Raw genomic sequence first — 19,790 nt, forward strand, 5'->3', positions numbered from 1 at the left:
TCCATGAGATGGATTGATTCGGTGACTGGGGTAATCGGGATGGGTGTGTCAGAGGCAGTGCAGTTGGTGCAGGATAGAGCAGGGTTTAGGGCTGTCATGCATAGGGTTGCTATGAGTCGCAAAGGACTCAAGGGTACATAACAACAACAACAACAACAATTGTGGTATAGATAAAGAACACCAGAAAATTCCTTAGACGTAAAGATGTTAAGAATTCTAACTTCACATGTTCTGGAAACACATTAACAGTATTGGTTAGAGCATGGAAAGACAAAAGAACAAACAGACCTCTTTTGTTTGTGCAATTTAGAGCCCTCTTTAGAGAGAAGGGTGGTGAAACTTCATCTCATATGCTTGGATATGTTGTAAGGAGGAGGTAGTCATTTGGAAGACATGGTAAAAAAGGGTCAGTGAATGGGAATAAGACTCTGAATAAGATGACACAGCGACTATTACAATAAGCTTGTAACATGGCTAAGATCATGATGATAATGCAGAGTAGGGCAAAGCTCTGGTCTATTGTGTACAGGGTTGCCATGAGTTGTCGTTGACTGAAGGATACCAAACAGAACAACTCAAAATTCCACAATAGCAAACTTTGGTTGTGTAGCCTGTAGTGAGCTATACTGCTAAGTTAAAAGACCTTTCAGGTGATTTGAATCCATGCTATTTATGTTTTCTATTTCCCTTTGCTAAATTAGCCACTAGTTTGTCTATATTGTTATTTTTTTGAGTTATTTTTTTACATTTTTCCTACTAGTTTATTTACAAAACTTGAATAAAAATAAAAATATAAATTCTTTCAATTTCCCTCCCCCCTCCCCCGCCATCAGATTGTACAACCCAATGATTAATTTCCCCTCCTCCTAAACATCCACATCCCTCTGCTTCCAACCTCTCCCACCCCTCCTGGATCCTTATACTCATTCTACAACAATGGTTTTATACAATATTTATCCTTGTGGGACTGAGTTAGTCCACTCAACATAATGATCTCCAGTCCTTCCCAAGTTAGGTAATAATTTGCGAAGTTATTGCTCCTGCATGCTGCTTAGTATTCCATTGTGTGAATGTACCACAATTTCTCAATCCATTTGTTTGTGGTTAGACATTTGGGCTGTTTCCATGTTCATGTGATGGTGAATAATGTGGTTATGAACATTGGTGTACAGATCTCAGTTTGTGCCTCAGTTCTCATATTCTCAGGGTATATTCCAAACAGTGGAATAACTGGGTCATGTGGAATTTCTGTGTTCAGCTTTTTGAGGAAGTGCCTAACTACCTTCCAGAATGGTTGCACCATTTTATAATCTCACCAACAATGAATAACAGTTCCTTTCTCATCACATCTTCTGCAATATCCATTGTTTGCTGCCCTTTTAAACTTTGCCACTGTTACTGGAGTGAAATGGTACCTCATTATGGTTTTGATTTGCATCTCTGTTATTGCCAGTGATTTGGAGCATTTCTTCATGTGTCTATTTGCATTAAAATATCTTCCTCTGAATATTCTTTCAGTGTATTTTGTAATTGAGTTACTAGTCTTTCTCTTGTGGAGGCCCAGGAGTAGTCTGCAAACTTTAGTTGTAAGACTCTTCTCTGAGATGTTATTACCAAATGTTTGTTCCCAGTCTGCAGGTTTTCTTTCAACCATTTTTTAAAAAAGAACCAACTTTCAACATTGTTTTTATGCTTCATTTATTTTTTATTTAATTTTTTTTTCTACTGGAGACTATGGGTTTCTTTGAGGGTAATTAAGTATTAAGATGCTGGGTTAAAGTATTGGTTTTGTTTCTTTGAAATATTCCATTTAGCTCTCATATTTTATCATTTCATCTTATAACTTTAACTTCTGTACATTCTAAGGCAATCTTTAGAGTCTTATATTGACATCCATTTCGCTCTTCCCCCCCCACTTTTTCATGTTCTTTGACTTTTTCCCTTATGATATTTGTTATTTTTGTTGTATGAGTTGTTCCACAACTCACTTAGTCTTTGGTGTTTGATAAATTTTGATAATTTATTAATAAATAAAACAAATTTTGATAATTTCTAAATCTAGATGAACATACCCATGATATTATTTTGACCCTTATGGACTTGTTTCAATTTTACATCAGCTTAAAGTTTGTTCAAATTTGCATTTGAACAATTGATGGTCTATTCCACCATTGGTCCCTGGTCTTATTCTAACTGATAACATAGAATTTCTCCATAATATCTTTCTATAGATGCTGTTACTGTTGTTATTGTTATTATGTGCTGCCAAGTGTACTATGACTCATAAGGATCCTATGAACAATGGCTTTGAACCTTCCTCTATCCTGAAACTATCTCACTAGCTCAAACACACAAGATCCCATTTTAATAGTCACTGTGTGAAACCATCTCATTGAGGGTCTTCCTTTCTTTCACTGACCTATATTTCCAAGTAAAATGTCTTTCTTTAATGACTGCTAACTCCTAAAACATGTCCAAAATATATGAAAAGAGGTTTTACTACTCTTGCTTCCATGTAGCACCCTGGCTTCACTTTTTCTAGGACACTCCTCTTTTTTCTTTTGGCAAACAATGGGGTGTTGAACACACTTCCTTAGCACCAAAACTCAAACACATTGTTTCTTTTTCTGTTCTCCATTTTTATTGTTCATCTTTCAGATGCATAGCAAGCAAATTAAAGGACCATAGCTTAGATCAGATGCACCTCAATCTTTCGATTGAAATGACTGCTTTTTATCATTTTGAAGAGGTCCTTGCCAGAAGATTCTTCCCAAGGAATTAATCTTTTGATTTCCTGATTACTGGTGCCAAGGGTTTTGATTGTGGATCTAAATAAAACTAAATCATTAAGGGCTTCAATTCTTTCTCCATCTATTATAATGCTGCTTATTGATCTCGTGGTGAGGATTTTTGGTTCGGGTTGTTGGTTTTTTTTCCCCCTAAATAAATTATTTTTAAAAAATATATTACACAGGGGCACAGATGCCCTGGTCTGGGAGCGCCGGGCACCGAGCCAAGAGGACCCTTGGTGGGCGAGGGCCGGGGGTCGCGGTGGCAGCAGAGCTGCCTGGCCCTTCATGATGAGAGGTTTTGAGGTGCTTCTCTCTTTTTCTGTGTAGTTGGTATACTGGAAGGTGAAGAGATGGCTGACAGTGTCAAAACCTTCCTCTAGGACCTGGCCAGGGCCATCAAAGACTCCATCTGGGGTATCTGTACCATCTCAAAGCTGGATGCTCGGATACAGCAGAAGAGGGAAGAGCGGCGACGGAGATGGGCCAGCAGCATCCTTGCGCAGAGGAGCACGCAGATTGTAGAGTGGAAGCAGGAGAGAGGGCCAAGTATTACTAGTAGGATTGTCCTGTGCTGTGCCTGGAATGGAGGCGTATTCTGGTTTAGTCTCATGCTGTTTTACCGAGTGTTTATTCCTGTGCTTCAGTCAGTGACAGCACAAATTATTGGTGATCCGTCACTACATGGAGATGTTTGGTCATGGCTGGAATTCCTCCTCACGTCAATTTTCAGTGCTCTCTGGGTGCTTCCCCTGTTTGTGCTGAGCAAAGTTGTCAATGCCATTTGGTTCCAAGATATAGCTGATCTGGCCTTTGAAGTATCAGGAAGGAAGCCGCACCCATTCCCTAGTGTCAGTAAAATAATTGCCAATATGCTCTTTTGCTGCAAGTTCTTTTCCTTTTCCAGGGGATGTTTGTGAGTCTCTTCCTCATCCATCTCGTTGGTCAGCTGGTTAGCCTCCTGCATATGTCCCTTCTCTATTCACTTTACTGCTTTGAATATCACTGGTTTAATAAAGGTATTGAGATGCACCAGCGATTGTCAAACATAGAAAGGAATTGGCCTTACTACTTTGGATTTGGTTTGCCCTTGGCTTTCCTCACAGCAATGCAGTCCTCATGCATTATCAGTGGCTGCCTCTTCTCCATCCTCTTTCCTTTATTCATTATCAGCACTAATGAGGCAAAGACTCCCAGCAAAGCATACCTTTTTCAGTTGCGCCTCTTCTCCTTGGTGGTCTTCTTAAGCAACAGACTCTTCCACAAGACAGTCTACCAGCAGTCAGCTCTGAGCAGCTCAGCCTCTGCAGAGTTGTTCCCTTCACCACATCCATCTCCTGCCAAACTGAAGGCTGCCGCCGACCACTGATTCCCCTGCCATCCAGGACGGATGTATGGGACACTTCTCCCTGACGACCTCCCCCTAACCAGGGAAGGCAGGACCCAGTCGGCCAAGGGTCCTTTGAATATTTCCTTGTCTCTGACAAACTTAAGCAGAATCTTCCTAACACTAGTGTATAGATTTTTAGCACCCCAGAGCTTCAAAACAAGTGAAAAGCCTGTGGTCTAAATGGGCTGCAGGTTGTTCTGTGGCTGTTATATAGCATTTGCTGGACCCGGGGCCTGGACTGATTTAAATACTCTTTCTCCCTATGTTATTTATCATTCTACCTTCCTTCCTGCCTTCCACTCTTGGATGAATGTGTTTTGTAAATCTAGTTGTTGTAATTTGTGAATTTGTTATGTTCCTTTGGTTCTGTGAAGCACATACATTGGATGTGGCTAGTAAAGGAGGATCTCAGTCACTCCTGGTGATGCCCCTTAATAGCCATCACTGTCTTGTTTTCTGTAACTCAGGTGAGGCTTTGGTCTTGTTTCACTGCAAAAAAAAAAAAAAAAGGATCTGAAGATATGAGATGCAACAAGAGGAAAGACCTCTCAGCCACATCATTTGGGCTTTGAGGTGTGATTTTATTTCTTTCCTGTGAAGGGCAAAGACTTTCTTCACTGGTACATAAAGTATCCCAACTACAGGGAGTTAGCAAGTCCGGACAAGTGCCACTGAGACACCAAATGCTCAGAGATGGTCTGAGGTTCTGGAAGTCTCATTTTACTGTTGGCCACTGCTGGGCCTGTCTTCAAAGGAATATTGGGTGCTGTAAATAGGAACTGATGGGACAAATTTATTAAACCCATTGAACTTCTGGAAAAAAATGTTACGCAGTCGTCTAACACATTATGTGTCAGGAGAAGGACAAAATATTTAGAAAAGTAAAGGGTAAATGAAAATAGCCTCTCACTGAGATGGAAAGACAAAATGACTACAACAGTAGCCTCAAAGAATAATGATTGTGAGGATGGCACAGGATTGGCTAGCAGTTCATTCTGTGACTCAACAAAATCTAACAATAAAAACGATGCAATTGTTTTTCTGCTCCATGTTTGTTGGGTAGTCTTTTCTAAAAATTAATTTAAAAAACCAACTAATAAAAACCAGTTCATATTGAATCATTTCCAACTGATGGAGACCCCATGTATTGTTTTCTTGAAGTTGAGATTCACTCCATATTGAAGACTGTAGAATGTGATCTTCTGTAGCAAGCACTTTAAATCCTCCTAGCCTTTTTGTGACCAAAGTTGTGTCTCTGCATAGCACCGGTTGTTGATGAGTCTTTCTTTGATCTTGATGTCACATTAATCTTCATAAAGTCTAGATTTTCCAATGATATGCTCAACATATAGATTGAAAAGAAAACGGGAAAAGATATATTCCTGACCATTTATTTCTTGATTTTGAAACATGTAATCTTCCTTTGCTCTGTTCAGAGACCAGCTTCTTGGACAACTAGATATAGATTTCTCATGAGCACAGTCAGATTTTGTCTTTTTCCATTCTTCTCAATTTTAGCCACAATTTATTGTCATCTATGTTGATGCCTTTGAGCTGTAGTGCTGGAGATGAAGAGTGTTAAATATACCAGAATGCTTCTTGGGGTCAAGGATTCTGAAGCTTTGTCTGACATATTTTGGGCATGTTGCAAGGAGGGACTGGTCCTTAGAGAGGGACACCATGTTTGGCAGAGTGGAGGGACGGCACAGGAGAGGAAGACCCTCAAAGAGATGGATCGATTCTGTGATTGGGATGGTGGGAATGAGTGTGTTTGAGACGGCAAGGTTGACACAGGATAGAATGGCATTTAGGACTCTTATAAATAGGGTTGCTATGAGTCACAAGCGACTTGATGGCACATAACAACAACAACAACGTGCTGTCAAGTGCCTTTGCATACTATGCAGATGTAGTGAATTTTATTTTTGTGTTTTTCATACAATAGGGTTCTAGTGCATAGTTGTCATTTATCGATTATTTTTAAAAAGCAAGATAATTGCAATTAGTAAGGCATTATTTGTATACAATGGCATCATAATATATCCATGGTGTTTTCTATATTTTCTAACCTATGATTCTCCCCCACCTCAATTTTTGCATTTCAAGCTGCACTGCAATCCTAAAGGTGTACAGTCTCACTAACTGCTCCATGAGAGAAGGGTGGGCAATCTCCTTCAGTGTGAATAACTGCCTCTGAAAACCCACCAGAGGGGCAGCTATGGATCAATTCTGACTCTATGGTACACAATAACAATAATAATTAGTATCAATGCATCTTGATTGCATGTTTGGCTAATTCCAGGCTGTTGAAATTGGTAGAAATTATCATTTAATTTATTGGTTACTGAATGAATGAATAATAATAATCAGATTCATTGTGTGTGTATGCATATAACCCCATCACTATTACATTGTACCTCAAAATCAATAATAATTCTGTCTATATAAATCAACATTATAAAAATTGTTTCTGTTTTATAAAGGGGTAATTGCAAAGTAGGAAACCAAAACTATGAGATTTAAAACACTGTAGAGATAAACAACACAGACAATTAAAAAACTGTTATGAGCATTTTTAATTTTTATACAATTTTTTAGTTTTCAAAAATTTGCAGCTATTATTTCTTTTTATTCTTAAAAATATTCACTTTATCGATTAATTTTATGTGTGTAATGTTGACTTTTCATCCTAAAGATGGGTTTAGAACCTTATGAATTTCTTACTCCACACCAGTGAGATTCATCTGGTGGTCCACTGCATCAAAGACAAACAAGTTCACTCCATGTTGATTTGAATTTATAGTGACCCTACAGACAGAGTAAAACTTCTCCTCAAGGGCAGACGGTAGGTTGAAAATCTAAAATTTTGCTTAGCAATTCAGTACTTAATTACTGGTCCACCAGTGTTCTTGTCCACTGCGCAGTTACTACTGAAACCCATCATCAAACCTATTGCTTTTCATTCCAAATCATAGAAACCATCTAGGACAAACTAGATAAAGCTGCAGATCATTATGGAAGCAGACTGTCACCTCATTCTCCTTCAGAACAGACGGTGGGTTGGAACCATGCACTTTGATTAACACCCAAATAACCAATATACGCAAATAAACAATAGTGAAGGACTCCTCAGCTACTATTCATCATTTGTAATTCTAAGTTACCTATCACATTATGGAATGCTTAAAACATCCTTTTCATTAGCTTTTCCTACAACATTTACTTTTATTCTATCGTGGAAATATTTAGAGGAGGGTTGTGTGTTTATTTGTGCTGCAGTAGATGTTATGAATCAATAAGATATAAAGGAATATCTGTTGACCATCAGTTGCAAGTGGATATAAAAAACATATCTCCTACATATTTTAAAGTTTTACACTGGCATTCTTAAAAATTTGGTTTTGAATATAGATTTATTGCTTGCTGGTTTTGCTTTCTCAAAGTCATGTAAGCAGCAATGGAGGAAAACCTGAATGAACAAGATGAGCGCCTCCAGTACCCTGGAGCAGAAAAATGTATGCTCTCTTTCCTGCCTTAAGGGCTTGATTTCATTTATATGCAACCTGTTATAACCACACGGTGAGATTTCTGGCCCTTCTCCCCGCCCCCCAAATTTGTCTTGAGAAAACAGTAAGCATGCAGTCTCTAGAAGTTATAAGTTAATATTCTGCAGAAGAATATTACAAATTAATTTGTATAATCTTTTCTTACAGTAATTCTGATGGTAACAATAACTGTTTTAAAGCTTCCACTGAAAAAATATGAAATTTATTTATAATAGAAAAAAATTACACAATATGTTGTTTCCTGAAAACTTATTTAAAAGAAGACTTAATAAATCTGTATTATACAAGTGTCCTTGAAAATAATAGAAATTGTCTTGTTTTAGGTTCTATGTTTTCTTTCAGGCACTCTAACCTAAGACTACTTTTGAATATAAGAGTGTGATGGTGTTAGTTGAAGTTAAAATCAAACCCTCTTTGCTACATTATCGGCATCAGTGCTAGAAGAAAGAATGAATGAATGCCATATATTTGCTCAATCACTTTACAAATTGCTTGAGCTAGAAATATGACAGTTGTGAAAGTAAGTTTCTATTATTATGACTACTTCTCTAGGGAATTTCTTTTTTAAACTTTTACTTTATTAAAAAAAAAAACTTTGTATTTTTTGCTTAACATTTGATCCAGAAATGGATCTTAAAAGAGATAAGAATTTAAGATCTGTCTTAAGAGAAGCAGGCATGCTCATTGAAGTTATGACATTAGGTGAGGGGATAGAAAACATACACACACACACACACACACACACACACACACACACACCTCCCCCACCACACCCCCCCCCACCATACACACACAATGTATTCAAGGTCCAAAAAGTAAGGTGACTTTAACTTTGGAATAGGTATATTTGGACATATTTTGGACATGTTGCAATGAGGGACCAGTCCTATGAAAGATACATCATGTTTGGGAGGGTGGTGGGACAGCAGAAGAGAGGAAGATCCTTGATGAGATGGATTGATTCAGTGAGTAGAGTAATGGGGGTAGGCGTGTTAGAGACAATTAGATTGACACAAGATAGGTTTTCTATGAGTCACAAGTAACTAAAAAACACATAACAACAACATTTTGAAACAGTGACTTCCCATGAACCTCTATTACATAAGTAGACTCTCACATGTAGTAGAGTCTCAATAAATATTCACAGAATGAATAATGTGGAACTCAAAAGTTAAATAAGGCAGGAGTAACAGAATCCTGCCACGCACCACTAGCAGCTAGCAACCTGCTCTCCTTCCCTTAAAAAAAATGATCTATTAATTATTTTATGGAAAGAATATTTAAACCATTAAAATTCTTCCCAAATACACTGTTAGATAGGCTATCCATTTCAGTAATATTAATTAGCATTTCACTGGAAAACTTGTCAAATCTTTTGAAAATCATACGCTATATACTCTGTTGGTGAACTTTGCTTCATCTATCAATCTAACGCTTAATATCAGAAAAGTTTAAATGATTCACTTTTAATGCAGCTCTGTTGAGCCAATAGTACCTTTGAGAATAAGAGCATATTGAAAGTATATACACATACTATAACAGATATCCAGGTACCAGAATGAGTTGATCCTTTTTAAAATCTCTTGTACACCATGTCCAATCTATATGATTCAATGATCCAGTTAGCTTTTCACTATATAATGATAGTGTTTCAATAAGGCTTTGGAATTTGTCCATGTCAGAAGATTACACTGTTTATTTCACATATATAAAATGTGTAAATCAATTTAAAAATCACTATACATAGGCTTTATTAAATCTTTTTTAGAGTTTCATGTTAATACATTATAGGGTATGGTATGGCCCACAGTTTTTTGAACAAGCCTCCAGAGAAGAGACTTGTAGCAATTGCTGAAAAAAAAATAAAATCAATGATTACAGCCTTCAATATGGGTTCTATTGCAACATCAAGTAAACAAAAATTCTTACCACTGGACCATCAGACAACTTCCTGATTGACAGACAAAAGATTGAAGTTGTTAACTATTTATTCTTACTTGGCTCCACAATTATTACCTAGGTTAAGTAAGTAATAGCAGTCAAGAAATCAAAAGGCATACTTTACTGAGGAAATCTTTTGTCAAGGCCTCTCCAAAATTCTACAGAGAAGAATATCAGCCAACCACAAATTGAGATACATTGGAGTGAACCTAATTAGAGATACAAAACCTTATACAAAGAAAACTATAGAACATTTCTGCGAGACACAATTAAAGACTTAAAGAAATGGAGAAATGCACCCTGTTCGTGGATAAAAGACTAAATATTGTGAAAATGACAGTCCTACAAAAATCAATCTACATGTTCAAGGCAATCCCATCCCAGACACTAAATTCATTTTTCAAGGAAATAGGAGAACTGTCAAGCTTATTTGGATTGTCAAGAGACCCCAAATAAGCAAAACACTTCTGAGAAACACAAATTAGATGGGAGGCATAGCATTCTATGACCTCAAAACCTACTACATAGCAATAGTAACCAAAACATCAAGGCACTGGCACAAGGACAGGCACGTAGGCAAATGGAACAGAATTGAGAACCCAGAAATGGATTCATGTATCTATGGTCAACTGCTATTCAATAAGGAAATTAAACCTATCAAATGGGGAAATGACAACTTCTTTAATAAATGGGCTGGCAAAACTGGACTTCCACTTGCAGAAAGCTCAAACAGGATCCACATCTGACATCATACACAAAAATAAACTCTAGGTGGATCAGAGTCTGGGAGTAAAGCCCCAAACCATCAAGATAATAAGAGACAAACTGGGATAAAACTTAGAAACTATAGTCTATGATATAAAGAGACTGCCAAATATAGACAGAAATGCACAAGCTGAAAAGGATAAAAGTGATGAATCAGACCTTCTAAAGATTAAATCCCTGTCCACATTAAAAAAAAAAAAATTCCAGTAGGGTGAAAAAAACAAAAAAACAAAATCCAAACCAACAAACTTCTGGTAATACCATCTCAGACAAGTGTCTCATAATGAAAGTTTACAGAATATTCCTGGGCCTCCACAAGAAAAAGACTGATAACCCAATTACAAAATGGGCTAAAGACATGGAAAAAATTTTCACTAAGGATATTATTTGAATGGCCAACAAACACATGAAGAAATGCTCCAAATCATTGGCAATAAGAGAGATGCAAATCAAAATCACAATGAGACACCATCTCACTCTAGTAGCAGTGGCAAAATTTAACAAGACAGCAAACAATAAATGTTGGAGAGGATGTGGTGAGATAGGAACTTTTATACATTGTTGATGGGATTGTAAAATGGTACAACCATTCTGGAAAGGGTTTGCTGCCTCCTCAAAAAGCTAAACATAGAAGTTCCATATGACCCAACTATTTCATTGCTTAGACTATGCCCCAAGAAAATGAGAACTGAGATATAAATGGAGGCTTGTACACCAATGGTCACAGCAGCATTATTCACCATCACAAGAATATGGACACAACACAGAAGTTCAACCATAATAGAATGGATTGAAAAATTATGGTATATTCACACAACGGAATACTATGCAGCACACAGGAGAAATCATTTTGTAAATTATTACCTAACTTGGGAAGGACTGAAGAGCATTATGCTGAGTGAACTAACTCAGTTCCACAAGGACAAATATTGTATAAAACAATTATTATAGAAGAGGGATGAGGATATAGGGGGGATGGAGGAGGATTAATCATAGATTTGTACAATTTGATGGGGAGAAGTGAGGGAAATTGGAAGAATCTGCTGTGAAGAACTATTCAAATTTTATAAAGAAACGAGTATAATAAAACAAACAATCAAATAAGCAAAAGTGATTCTCACCACTGGGCCAGTTGGCAGCATCAGTATGGATGGTGAAGAGATTGAGATAGTTAACAGTTTTAATTTACTTGGCTCCACAATCAACACTCTTGGTAACGTCAGCCAGGAAATCAAGAGAAGAATTGCATTGGGAAAGTCAGCTGTGAGGGACCTCTCAAGAGTACTAAAGAGCAATGATGTCAGACTGGAGACTAAGGTGCGCCTGATCTGGGCTATAGTCTTCACAATTACGTACTATGCATCAGAGAGTTGGACAGTTAACAGGGATGATAGAAAGAGAATTGATGCCTTTGAGCTGTGGTGCTGGAGAGGAGTATTGAATATACCATGGACTGTTAGGAGAACAAACAGGTTTGTTCTGGAGAAGGTGAAGCTGGAGTGCTCCTTGGAGTCAAGGATTCTGAAGCTTCGTCTGACATAATTTGGGGCATGTTGCAAGGAGGGACTGGTCCTTGGAGAGGGACATCATGTTTGGCAGAGTAGAGGGGCGGCAAAGGAGAGGAAGACTTTCAATGAGATGGATCTATTCTGTGACTGGAGGGGTGGAAATAAGTGCGTTTGAGATGGCTAGGTTGGCACAGGATAGAACAGCATTTAGAGCTCTTGTACATAGGGTTGTTATGAGTCACAAGCAACTCGATATCACATAACAGCAACAACAACAGCAACAGGTACAATTAACTGTAGCTAGGATTTTTTAAAATTTCTTTCTGTTTGAAAGTCAAACAATGAATAAAGAGGATGAAAGAAGAACCAATGTCTTTGATCTGTAGTAATGGCAAAGAGTACTATGTATCTCATGAGTTACCAATATAACAAATCTGTCTTGAAAGAATTGTAACCAGAATGCTCCTTAAAAACAAGAATGGTGAAATTTCATCTCATTTACTTTGAGCATATTATTGTTGTTATTGTGTACAGCAGAGTTGGAACCAACCCACAGCTGACTCTTCAGCCAGTTTTTGAAGACAGTTAATCACACAGGAGGAGAATGCCCATCCATCTCCTGCAGAGCAGCTGGTGGCTTCAAACCTCGTGCCTTCATGATGACAGGGAAGCTTTTTACCACAAGACTACAAGAGCTCAATGGACAAATCATTAGAAGGAACCAATTATTGGAGAGAGAGATAATTCTGGGAAATGTGAAAGTTCAGGGAAAGAAAAGAAGCCTCTCAACAGAATGGATTGATGCAATGTCTGCCATAATAGGCTTAAACATGACAAACTGTGAGGATATTCCAGGGACAGCAAGGTTCATATTGATTGTTCACAGGGTATCAGTCATAGTTGACTTGAGGACCCTTAGCAACAACATAAATAATACTCCTTCTACAGTTTGTTTAAATAACCCTCTAGAGATGAGTATTTAATCGTGTATTTGTTCATATAAGATCATATACTCTTAATCAAAATATCAGAATCTATGATCTCTGAAAATTATTTTCTAAAGTAATTTTATGTTAAAACAATTGTAAATCTTTATTGTTAAGAGGTACCATTTGTGTCTTTGTAATCTTATCAAACATATCTCTGTAGTTTGTTTATATACTAGTGATAAGTAATTTTTTTCTGCTACATTTTTAGTTAAATATGAAACAAGTTTAATAAAAGTAAAAAATGCCTTTAGAATTATAGCTACTTTTAAACAAATACAGGCTAAAGCAAAACTCCTTTTTGATGCACACTCTTACCTAACCTATTGTTGTTATGTGTCATTGAGTAAGGATTGACTCTTAGTTTACCCTCCAGTGGTTTTTCAGAAAATAAATTGCAAGAGAAGAGACGGTCCACCTTTCTACTGTGGAATAGCTTATAGATTCTCATCACCTTCCTTGAGATGAGTAGCACAACTTCTTCTACTAGACAACAAGAGCTATCTTTCACCTGTGAGCCACTTAAATCATCATAGGTGATCAAAGACTAAAGAAATAGAGACAGAAATTTCCTAGGGTGAGAAAATAAAGGTCATGGTCATGTGTTAATTGTATGAACTATCAATGTTTAAAAGGTTTACTCCAAAAGTTAAGAAGTATAGTGTTGAAATATATGAGAAAGGATTTAGTAAAAAAAAAAAAAAACAACAGTAAACAAAAACCCCAAACTACTATGATTAATTTGATCTAAGGGTTTTTTTTTATTATTATTTTTTTCTGTGTACCATCAAATCGGATCTGACTAGTACAGGAGGAGATTGGCCCTCCTTCTCCAGCAGAGCATCTGGTGGAACCACGTACCTCTGGGATTACAGTGCAGCCTCTTGCCACTAGGCCACCAGAGCTCTTATTCTTTTGATCAAAAGCATGAGTCTTGCTATTAGTTGCCTTGATGTCGATTTGAACCCTTAATGACCTTATGGACGCAGAACTTTGGGAAGCAGATATCAGAGCCAGCTTTCCAAGGCACCATTCTCAAAACTCAGCAAAGAGTTGGAACCAATTTTTATCTGATTATGCAGTGGACTTTCAAGGCTACAAATTGAATGGGAGACAGTTGCCTATCTTCCTCCTTTGAAGCCTCTGATGGATTTGAACTGATGGAAATAAGTAGTCTTTGGATTAGCCACACAACTCTCCGAGAGAGTCAGCAGAAGTCCAAGATATCTCTAAGATTCAAATCTCTAACTTTATTCCAGTTAAGAGTATAATTGATTGAACCATCCAAAGTATCCTAAAATACATAATAATAACCCATGTAAAAATAGAAAATTATTGTTACTATTCCTAATTGTTTCAAGTGTATCCAAATAAACAGATAGTGATTGAAATATTCAACCTGTAAAATGTCTTAATTTTTCACTAGTTTGTCCTCAAATCAACATCTAGAAAATCTAGAGATATATTTTATTTCTGGTTCAAAGATATGTCTGTACTAGCCAAAATAACTCATTTCAGGTCAATTTTGTTAAAAGATAAGTTTAAAACATTATTATTCGAGATTAAACACATTTTTCCCAATATGCCATCTCTACTATGACACTAACACTTCATTAAGAGCAAGTAAAAACACATTTTTAAAGTGAAAACTTGCTGTAATTAAGAGAGATTGAAGAATCTAAAATTTGCTACAAGCTTTCAGCTGGTAGGACACCAATTATACTGTTGTTATTTTTTGGAATTATATTGATAAAGCAACAGTAACAAATACTTGGCACAGCTCTTGGAACAGCAATAATGTTTGAAAAGCCTGATGATGGAGACTGCAAATGATCTTTTCTGAATAATAAGAGGTGAAATAAAACTTCTTTGAACAAAGTTTATCATCCAAGACTGTCAAAATGTTAAGGTAAAAAAAGTCTAGTTGTGCACCTTAATTATAGAAGTGTTGTATAAATATTTTTAAAACTTATAAACAGAGGGAGAAAAATGTATGCTTAGTTAATTTCTGTCCTTGAGTAAGATGCATTTAGCAATGTGCAAAAGATTACAGTGGTTACATAATTAAACAGATTTCTTAGACAGAAACTCATGATAATTAGAGGACACTAGAAGAGATCTTTAACAAGGCCATTCATAATGAGGTTTAATAAGATTGTAGCGTGCCATTGTCATAGAAGAAACTGGCTCCTAACTCATCTTCAAACATCTATCCTGATGACACAGTAACTGCCCTGCTGTGTCTCTTTGTGTTCCAGCATGTGACTGCAGTACATATTCAGTACACACACACACACACACACACTGCCTGCAAGTTCAGTTTGATGTGTCAAATATTGTTCATGAAAAAGAAGAGGTACAGAATGTTTATGGTTTATGTCAGTGTTTTCAAAATGTGATCACTAGAACCAGCAGCATCAACAACACTTGGTAAGTTGATAAAAGTGGGAATTACCAGGTCTATCAAGAGTTGCTGAACTAAGAACTCAAAATGGGATTTGAAATTTGTGTTTTCAGGAGGTTTGGAGGAATTCTGAAGCATATGCTAGTCTGAGACTCTATTTCACTATTTCAAACATAAGTGACTATCATAAAAAGAAAACTTATAAATGTTTTTAATATTCTTCTGATCTCTGGCTACATCTCTAAGAATGGATAAACACATATTTCCTTGTAGAAGTAAACATGTTTAAATATAGGTTGCTAACCCAGAGGCTAGTACGGATGTTATGTACTTTGTGATGTGTGCATGCAGTATCCTCCTAGAATTTTTAAGTATATTCTATAGCACATTTATTCGAAAAGTTTTGAATAAGATTATGTACCTACTCTGTTAATATTGTGTTGCTGTTTTTATTACATGTCATCAAGTTGACTATTACTCAACACCCTATGAACAATAGATCTGAAATTTGTCCTATCCTATTCCATCCTCACAGATATGCTCTCCGATATGCTCAAATCCATTGTTACGGTAAATATGTGCTGAAAAGTATTTTTAAATACATGCCAATATAACTGAGAAGTTCTAGAAGAAGTATTGCCAGGCCAAAGAGTATATGCATTAGTGATTTAAAATAATTTGAACCAATTTAATTTCTCCCTGATAGTAGTAAGTGCCTATTTTTATATATCTCCATTGGTAGTGCAATGTTAAGCTAATCATCATGTGTGGGATAATATATAAGTTATATCTTAGTAGAATTTTGATAAACTATTAAGGATAGGTTGCACCTTGGCATAGGCTTCAGTCAAGTTTAGAAACCTGGAGAATAAAAAAAAAAAAAAAAAACCAACTCAACTAAAGTTTGATAATAGTATATAACCATAATAGCTTGCCTCCGGAAACCCTATGAACCTGGAGAGAGAATGAAAGACACTCAAGCATTGAGAACTCTCCTTTATAGGGTCGCTATGAGTTGCCTGCAACTCGATGGCACTTAACAACAACAACAAAGTTTGGTAAATATTTTCTTTAATCAATCAGTGGGAACAAGAACTTCAGCTAATAGTTTATGAGGCAAAGAACAGGAATTTAGAGAGTCTGCATCTGGTCTTGTAGGCACGCACGAGCGGTGCATGCTTTTTTAAAGATATGTCAGAAGGGATTGTTCTTTGCAACAAATTAATTCCCAGAACACACAAAGTTGGGTGACTTCTTCACAATTTCTGTTTTCCAGGAATACTTGCCTTAGATAAAATTCAACATTGTCAGGAAGAGGATAAAGTAATTTGTGACCTTCTTTAATTCATCACTGACACTGAAACTTTTGATCTCTGGCCTAAGGGCTTATAGGAAGCAGCAGAATAAAAACAGTATTAAAATGATAAGCTTCACTACTGTGAAAATGTTATTGTTCCTATAAAAATAAGCATCAAACCAACAAACAAACAAAACTCAACAAAAACCACTAGATAAAATAAACCAAAACCCCTCAAATTCATTACTGTCAGCATTATTTACCATGATAAGGACATGGAAACAGCCCAGGTGTCCAATCACAATAAAATAGATTGAGAAATTGTGGTACATTCACACAATGAATACTATGGAACACACAGGAGCAATAATTTTGTAAATTATTGCCTAACTTGGGAGGAACTGGAAAGCATTATGCTGAGTGAACTAACTCAGATCCCTAAGGACAAATGCTGTAAAAACCCGTTATTATAGAATGAACATGAAAATCCAGGGTAAGGGGGAAAGTGGAAGTAGAGGGGTGAGGAGGTACAAGGGAGGGAATTAATCATGGGGTCACACAATTTGATGGGTGGAGTGTTAGGGAAAAGGGAAGGAACTGGTGTGAAAAACAATGTGTTGGAATTTTGTAAGTAAACTAGCATCATCATCATCATCATCATAATAATAATAATAATAATAATAACAATAACAATAAAGTTCATTGCTGTCATTATCTGTTGGCTTGCACAAGAGAGGAGACTGTCTTTCTCCCAAGTAATAGATTTGAACCAGCAAAGAGGCCCTTGTTTGGATTTAGAAGCTCAATTTGCTATCTATGCCACTAGAGCTCTCAGAAGCTAAGCATGGAAAAGTAAAATTTGATTTTCTTTATTCCAAAAGTTTAAGATGGTATTTTAAAAGCTTAAGGTGGATTTTTTTCCCAAGGAAAACGATGTCCACCTTGGAAAGATGGAGGGTCAGAGAAAGAGAGAAAGACGGTCAACAAGATGGATTGTCACAGTGACTGTAACAATGGGCTCCAGTATATCAGAGAAGGTGACGATGGTGCATGACAGTGCAAGGTTCAGAACTGTTGTTCATAGGGTTGCTATTAATTATAATGGACTCAATAGTATGTAACAACAAAGTGGAATTGCTTTATCAGTTCAATTAATTACATATACGGTTAAATTGACCACACATACTGCCAAGAAGCTTGCATTGTTCGCTGTCTGTTTTGGATTTTTTTTCTCTTTAAGAACATCTACAAATTTTTATGCAAATATTGTTCAGAGCACCAACACCCTGCTACCTCTACTGTATCTTAAGGCCTGTGCCATATACAGCCTCTCAAACTGCCTTGAACCCTCAGTATGCTTAACAAGACCAGCATGCAGGGCATGCAGGAGAGTATGAGGATCAAGAATGAGAATTATTCCATCACCTGCAACTTGGAAGGTCTCCTGCACATGGGGAATAAAAAAGTTTACCTTGAGGAGGCTGCATTGAGTCTCTCAGAATCTTCAACAGCTGAGTCCACCACTTGACCCTTGGGACTGAACTGTGACTGTCCAGTTGCTTATATTGAAAGCAAACAAACAGACAAAAAATAAACAAACAAAAAACTCACAAAACAACACATAGGAAGATCAACATACACCCACCTTGTCCTTCACAAAACTATTGTTGTCAATGCCAAAATCAGTTGTGTTAAATGCTGTTTAGGCAGAGACACACACACGAATATCTTTCAAGGGTAACAGAGATAGTAGTAATAAGCAAAGTGTTTTACTTCAATCACAATACAACTCAAAGTCAGTACTTACATCCTAGCCCAGGTATACTACTGAGGACTAAAGCAATAGTAATGTATTTCTACCTAGTAGTATAGGAAGTCCTGGTTATGGGCTAACAACTGCAGCTGAAGGCTTAAATGACCCTCAGGTGCCTTGGAAGAAAGACCTGGCAATCTACTTACAGAAAATCTCCACCCTTGAAAGATCCTATGAAACACAATTCTACTCTCATCCATGAGTTGCAACTGACTCTACTTACAACTGTTTTATTTCATTTTATTTAACAGAGGCAAATAATTATAAGGGCTCTGCTGTAGAAAGACACCTTACAGCAAATTCACACAATCCAAATAAAGAATAAAGGGACAGAAAATGTCAAAACGATTCGCATTTCAAAAACTTCAAAAAGCAGCAAAAGGTCACCCTTAGTCATCTTAAATGTCCCTGGAGAGTTCACCGGAGCCCACTGAGCAATGGATTTTTGAAAATAACCAAAGTTTTCTTTAAAAATGAGATCCAATTTTCCCGAGTTGGAAAAACACTTTTATGCCACTCATGTTTGGACTCTACATAAAAGGGGGGGGACCCCACAACCTTGTCTTATTACATTAAAATTGTATTCGCTGCTATTAATAAAATATAGATGGTATTTCGTGTAGAAATGACAGGAAGGTTCTGAATTGTCAAATCTGTTTGAACAAGGTACATAAACTATGCAGCTTATTATTTTCCATACTAAGCTAGTGGCTGTACCGAGATACCTCAAGACCTTTTCTTTATGTGCCTGGAAAGAGACTGGTGAAAGGATAGACCACCTAAGACTGAAGGGAACTGATTTTTAGTCCAAATATCATTTGCCAGCTACTATTTCTCTGCACCTCATTTGTCATCCACAAATTGATGCATTCATTCAGTCCACTCTAGAATGTGCTTTAGTTTAGTGCCTCAGTATTTTGACATGTTTTCTGTTGCTCTGGATGTAAATAGTAGTCTAATTTATACATTGTATAACATTTGAGATAACCTTCCCTTAGCGAGGTTGAACACATGCACTGCATTACAGCAGGCACACAGTTCGAGGTCACCAGCTGTTCTGTAGGAGGACAGACAATCTCCTCCTGTGCCATCCATTAACTGCCTTCTGAAAAACCCACAGAAAGGTCTGCTGCTATGGGTCAGTTCTGACTTTACAGTATACACACACACACACACACCTGAATTAAAATGCTTGATCAGATAAATGAAATGTGCTAGTTTACATTTTAGTTTATATTAATCAAAACAGAGAGAGTAGGCAATTTTCTTTAACAGTGTGCATTTCCTAATAAAATAATAATGATGAACTTCTCTTTAAACAGTTGTGAATA

The 19,790-nt window shown here is 36.8% G+C and overlaps 1 pseudogene; it reads left to right on the forward strand.

The window, feature by feature from the left end:
• Positions 1-3,142: 3,142 nt before the first annotated feature.
• LOC102865787 lies at positions 3,143-4,036 on the forward strand (annotated as a pseudogene).
• The last annotated feature ends 15,754 nt before the right edge of the window (positions 4,037-19,790 follow it).

The sequence above is a fragment of the Elephantulus edwardii genome, unplaced genomic scaffold (genome assembly GCF_000299155.1).
Source record: "Elephantulus edwardii isolate Elephantulus edwardi_28Jun2011 unplaced genomic scaffold, EleEdw1.0 scaffold00056, whole genome shotgun sequence".
Classification (NCBI taxonomy): domain Eukaryota; kingdom Metazoa; phylum Chordata; class Mammalia; order Macroscelidea; family Macroscelididae; genus Elephantulus; species Elephantulus edwardii.